This window comes from Aplidium turbinatum, chromosome 17 (assembly GCF_918807975.1).
Source record: "Aplidium turbinatum chromosome 17, kaAplTurb1.1, whole genome shotgun sequence".
In the NCBI taxonomy this organism is placed as follows: Eukaryota; Metazoa; Chordata; class Ascidiacea; order Aplousobranchia; family Polyclinidae; genus Aplidium; species Aplidium turbinatum.
In genome coordinates, this window is record NC_137488.1 from 15116044 (window position 1) to 15122756 (window position 6713).

The window sequence follows — 6713 nt, forward strand, 5'->3', positions numbered from 1 at the left end:
AATTCACGCAAGCACCTACTATTGTACATGCAATCATTATCAAACATTAAAGGTTTTGCTACGTTTTACATTTTGAAGAAAAGCCATGCAAAATAAATATAAAAAAGGTCTACTCAGTGAACCAAAGTAGGCTACTAAACAAAAAAATAATTTTAAGCAAAAATTTTAAAGCCCTTAGTGTATGTTTTTTAGAAGATCTAGCAGATACAATTTGTTGTGATTTTTTCAAAATATGTTTTACAATATGCAACACTGTTTCATTTGAATATCTGTTTATCCATAGTAGCCTATTATGGTATGATAATATCCAAGTGAACTGTGTAAACTTCAAATGTAAAGCAATTTGCCAATTTAAGCCAGCCACTATATGAAATTGATACAATGTGCCATCGTTGAGTATTTTTGTTGAAGCTTTGTCGATTAAACCTAATCATATTAAAAAAAAAACTTTTTTCTTGTGACAAATCTTTTTAAAAGCCGCAATAAAAACTTTATTCTTGAATAATAATAATTGCTAAATTTACAATATCCACGGCTATGCAAAAATGTATGCACCTTCAAATATATGGGGATTTGTCCAAACAAATAGTTTTTTCTCATTCATTACGTCCCTTCCTGGTGGCGAGGGTTGGATTGGTTACAATGCGTCATCATTCATGGCCATGACTCATTTGTAGTTACTACAGGATGTGTATAAGTTAGTTTTGACCATTTGTGATGTTTGAATTTCTACATCATTTTTCACTAATTTGCCTACTTTATTAATAGTGGCCTTTTCCGCGAAGTTTATGGCATTTGTCTGTTAGCTCTGTGCTCGAAGATATCAATCCATTTTTTCATTAATCGCAATGTTGTCCAAGCTGTAGTATTGTACAATAAAATTGACCAGTGACGTAGCCAGGAATGAAAATTTGGGAGACCAAACGAGCATTTTGAAGGGACGTATTTTTAAGGTTAAAATGTAAGTCCATTAAAAACATACCTAACGTATGTTGTTTATATGTACATTGAATAAACACAGCTGACGCAATGTATAATATTATACTGTAGATCTGCAATTATTGATTATGACAAAATATGAAATGATGAACCTGTTGTACATCAGTCTCGTCCTGTTGCTCAACACAACAAACAGTGTACCAGCCTCATTTTTGTAATCAAATATCGATTTCGCTTTTAAAGCATCTTCAGTTTGATATTGTCAAGAGCTTTTAAAAGATGAAGATGCTTTAAAAGCGAAATCGATGTTTGATTACAAAAATGAGGCTGTTGTACATCTTTATAATATTGCATACGTAAAATTGTTAGTCATTTTCAATCTTCATATAGTTCACAAATTAGTTATTGTGGCCTATTTGTTTCCCATCATTTCTGCTATATGGCCAGTTTATTACTTTTTCAGAACTTTTGCCATTTTCAGAACACCTTTGATTTGCATTCTTTGTTAGATAACTATGTTATTTGTTCTATTTGCACTGAGTATGCTTCTTTTCGTGTATCTTCGGGTTGCTGGCAGCTCGTTGTTTATTACTTTCTGAGTGAGTATATGCTTTAATCCTATCAAATGGTGATGCACAATGCTCAGTTTATGGTCATTCAATTTGCAGGCAAGTGCCTGGGCTGCATTCCAAATTTTTTAGTGTCATATGTTCATTTTAAACATTTGTTCTTTGCATTTATCTTGGTTTAAAAGTAACCCGGCTTCTGGGCCATATGTAACAGTAGGAAGGATGTATTGGTCGTGGATTTGTTTTATGAGAAAAGAGGGCAGTTTTTATTTCAATATTGGACTTGTTTTGCCACCGATGTTTTGTCATTCAAGTAATCCTTTTCTTGCTATTTTATTGTTTTTGTTTACTGAAGTCGGCTGTGATTTTTTGACAAACGTAATGTCTTTTCCCAGATGTATTAAAAATAGACAAAATTCGGCATCAGGAAAAGTACGTCTTGTCACTAAAAATTTTAAAACCAATAATTGCACTTTTATTTTTGTAATCAGCATTCCAAAAATATCCAGAAATAAGCTTCACATTCCAGATTCCAACATTTGTGTTAGTTTAATCACAATCTTATCATTGTTAGTGTATCTCTGTCTCGTATGGCCAGGCCTAGCATTAGCTTCAAGCTACAGAAAATCAAGAAAATGAAATATCTTCTGACAGGCGTCAAACCCACAGTAATGCTTGATAAGAACGACTCGGTTACATGTCTTGTAATGCAAAGGAATTTATTCTCAAGTATAAACAGCTAAAAATGGATTTCAATTAACTAACAGATAGATCATCTTCAGTTGAGCTTATTCAAATAGAAATCTATTTGAATAAGCTTAACTGAAGATGATCTAGCAGATAGCTGATCGAAATCGATTTTTAGCTGTTTATACTTGAACTGACTCGTGTGAAAATAAATTCGTTTGTATAAGTTATAGAAAACTATTATTTTAAGTTTTTATTAAGTTTTTGTTTTTTTTCGTTTGCTGCATAAGTGGTAAGCAACAGGATAAAAAAGTTTTCTTAATCTTCTGTTTAAATTTTATCAGGTCCGAAAGCTCCAGAAGACATACAAATATCAAAATCGACTGCCACTTCACTTGACATATCGTGGACAGATAATGACGAGCAAAATGGAATAACTGGTACTGTTATTCGATACGACATTGCTTACAAACTAACTGAGGATGGATCAGGAGAAACCACATCAACTCCAGAACAAACTCCTCTGCCAACATTTCTCATTATCACCGACCTCACTTCTAACACGAATTACGTCATCACTGTTACGTCGGTAACAAGTAGTGAAACCGTGATCAGCGACAAAAGTTTGCCAGAGACCGGAACAACTCGTAAGTTGTATGCTTATAGTTGGTATAGAATTTCAATTTGTATATCATGTAGCGCAGTGATTCCCAAACTTTTTCTATTTGCGTACCATTTACCAGTTTCATAAAGTGTTCGCATACCACTTATATCCAGAAAATCTCAAAAAGTACAATAAAATGCAAGAAAGTTTAACGAAGATCCACACAGGGCTCTAACAAAAAGATTGGTAATATTAGACTGAGTATAATTAAGCTGTTTAGCTAGCGCATAAGTAGAAACAAATAAATGAAAATTACTAGAATTCCTATCGCTTGGTACGTCGCAAGTCTAGCGAACCTTTCCTAAGACGTTGCAACGAAAAAAGTTTGAAACCTTCTGACCTATAGGCCTAGGTGTTGCATCATAAATGCTCAAATCCTCTTTAAAAATAAAATTAATTATGACAAAAAATGCACATTGTATAATCTCGTTGCGCGCAAATTCTATTATTTTATTTCAACTACGTATTGTCAACTTAAGTGAGTTTTTCGTGTACCACTTGGAAGATTTCCGCGTACCACGCTAGTGGTACGCTACCACAGTTTGGGAACCACTGTAGTGCAATATTCGCTTGGTTGATTTTATAAGCTACACATGAAAATATTACTAACTAGCTGTATTCAAAGCATTATTTTGAATCTATTAAAATACAAGAGAATTATTTCTTTACTTAGATCAGGTTTATTTAAGCTGCTGGTGTCACAAAATTGAGACAGGATCTTTTTCAATGCAACAAACTTTTACAGCATAATTTGTAGTCATTTTAAATATTGTAATTACTTATTGCGTGACCAAGAACGGTTGCATCTACTGAAACATCATTAAACAGTATGAGCAATAACTCTTCTAGTCTTCAGATGTAGGCCTACATTAGAGCCGTAACTACGGCGGGTTCAGCTGGTGCAATGCACCGAACCCCCAAAGTAGAGGGGCCCGCATTGGTACATTTTTTGTAAACTATTTACGTTAAAATGTTATGTAAATTTGTTACTATTTTGTTATGAAACTAAAAAAGTAGCCTATAATATTTTTCGTGCTGGATTTTTGTTTATTACTTGTCGTGACTAAGATTACTTGAAAGTCCACTCTTGCAACTTAATGTTTGCGTTTGGCCAGGCTCATTTTCATTCTTTGCAATTATTACTCTGTGACTCAATAGTTTCATTTCGCAGCACTCATCCTTTTATTTCGTATTTGACCACCGCGTTGCTAGAATCACTCAGCGAAAGTAAATATACTTTTATTAAACTTTTTAGGTTGAATAACATTATCGTGAAACTCCAGCTTAGTACATTTGATATGAAAAGAGCTCAGTCCTAAGCACAAAAGAGATGACCTGAAAAAAAGCAGCTGAGGCAGCCAGAAACTCCCAGCGATTAAGTTCTTGAATGATTCAAACCAAAAACATTAAAGCATAGAGATGATTTAGCAACAGCCGAGCAAGTAACTTTGGTGAATTATGTTAGTGACGATTGATGATAACAATTATAGCAGGGGTGTCCAAATTTCGTGTCCGTGATACGTTTTTTTATGGCCGCGCGCGAAGTTTTTTTTCCCACGAACTTTCTGTCTCATTTGCATATTTCTGTAAGTGTAGCCAATACTGGTTACCGCGCAGCGCGCATAACTGTTTTTACTGATTCATTTTTTTCGCACGGTTTTCAAAGTCAGCAGCCAATTTCCGTTATTCTAGTCAAGTTAAGTTTAAAAATGTCGTGAAAACAAATTGATTTTAGTCACTCTAAATGTAAGATTTTCCAAACTGATTAAGAATTAACCCTAACCCATTAACCCTCACCCTACTTTTTTTGAAAAGCTTTTGTGCACCGCAAAAATTAGTTTAAAGAAAAAAAAATAACTTTGATGGGCGTCAAACTGTTGTCCTCACGAGCATAAGGCAAAAGATGAAACCACTTAACTAAACACGCTAACGCAAAATGTTTGCATTTACACGGTATTAAATCCAAACTTTATGAGAAGTAACAGAAAGTTCGTGGGAAAAAATTTTCGCGGCCCGCGCATGTTGTTGCACAATGTGTTATTTTTGGCATGTAGACACACTGAAATGAATGGTATTTTCTCACAAAGCCAGGCGATAAAAGTTAAATTGACGTCATAATTGCGAAATGAACTATTGTTGCTTGAGAAGAACAATAATGAGTGATACAGTCGAGCATTCATTTATTTTCTTGCTAACAATTTCAACCACCGCTTTCGAGATTTTGCCGCAAATGTAAATTGTAAAGGACGTATTGCGATTCAGTTTTTTTCTGCTTGAACTCTGATGAGTGGTGAGGCCTCAGCTCACTTGCAGCTAATTGAGCTTCTCTGCGACGCCGAAGTCGACTACAACATTTCACTCGTGCCTTTTTACCAGCGGCTCGATAAAAACAAATTTCCAGAAATGCAAAAGATTGCAAGAAAATTGTTAAGCTTGTTTGACTCAACATATTTGTGTGAGCAGACGTTTTCGGTTATAACCGTTTGAGATCAAAAATAAACAATCTGCTATTAACTTCCACCCAGACTTAACCTAGGTATAGAAATCAAGACGTCAGTTTCATTCTTCACATTAACACGACTGTGTTTAACAAAGTTTCTGAATGTGTTCATTTCTGATGGAAAAGCAGATAACTTATACAGCCTTACTTATCACATCTCATGATATGCGTACAACAAAACATGCATAATTGCTTTGTTGTATGAAAATGACACTGAATAGTACAATATTGCTTTGCTATGTATGCATCTTTACTCCAGACAAGATTGTCAGATGTTGTTGGTCCGCGGGCACTTCCGCATTATCAAATTTGGCCTGCTTGGGAAAAAGTTTAAACACCTCTGAATTTTAGCCCACCAGGCAAAATCTCGATTACAGGACAGAAATTATTTCAATACTTTTTGTTCAAAAATTTGTAATGATTCCCGTAAAACTTTAGTGGGTCTTGATAATGAAAAGGATAAGCCAGACGTTAGCATTAGAAGATGGAATCTACACCCCTACTTGTTGACGATAACAGTTTTAACAATAATACGAGTAAGCCTAAAGAAAATTCCGGTACTAATAGCCTAGAAGTAACAGATGAAATGCAAGCAAACATTATAACCTTTCCGCCATTATCGCAAACTCAAATATCAAGAAGGTTATTATTGCATAAGGTCCCAAACAACATCAAGGACATTTTCTTGAAGATCCTTCCCAAAAAGGTCGTTCGTTTTCAACAAATTAAAGTATTGTGTAACATCTTGTGCGATTTAACACAATCAAGTCTAAAACTAATAAGATATTTGTTATGTTATATTCACCAAGCATGGACCGTGTTTACTGCCAACCTTGCTTAATTTTCAAACTTACAGAGAATTTAAAAAAAGGGTCTGAAAGACCGAACTACGAAAAATTGAAGGTATAGTGTACAAGCCATATAGCCTTTTCATCTTGCCTTTAGAGAGTTTTTCCTACTCTTCACGTCTCTCCAGAAATCATTCCTTATTGCTGTGGCAAGATAGGCAAGGTGTTCTTGCATTTAACTTTAAAAAAATGAAGTTTAGGAAGCCTAATTCGGTGGCTAAGAGCCTGGTTAAATAATCGCCTAAAAATTTTAAAACCTCACATCTTTAGGAAAAAAGAATTTATTCGACCCTAAAGATCTACTAAAAGCAACAAACTAAAAAAAGTGAAAAAAGTGTTTAAATAGGTATTTACACTCCCACAGGCCCCAAAGTTACAATTTTAATTCCTTGGTTTTCACTTTTTTATCTTTACTGCAAAGACCTTTGATGAAAAACAACAAAAAAGAAACATTTGAAAAACGTTATCTTTCCGCTTGATTATTTGGAACATTTCTTGTCTGCTGT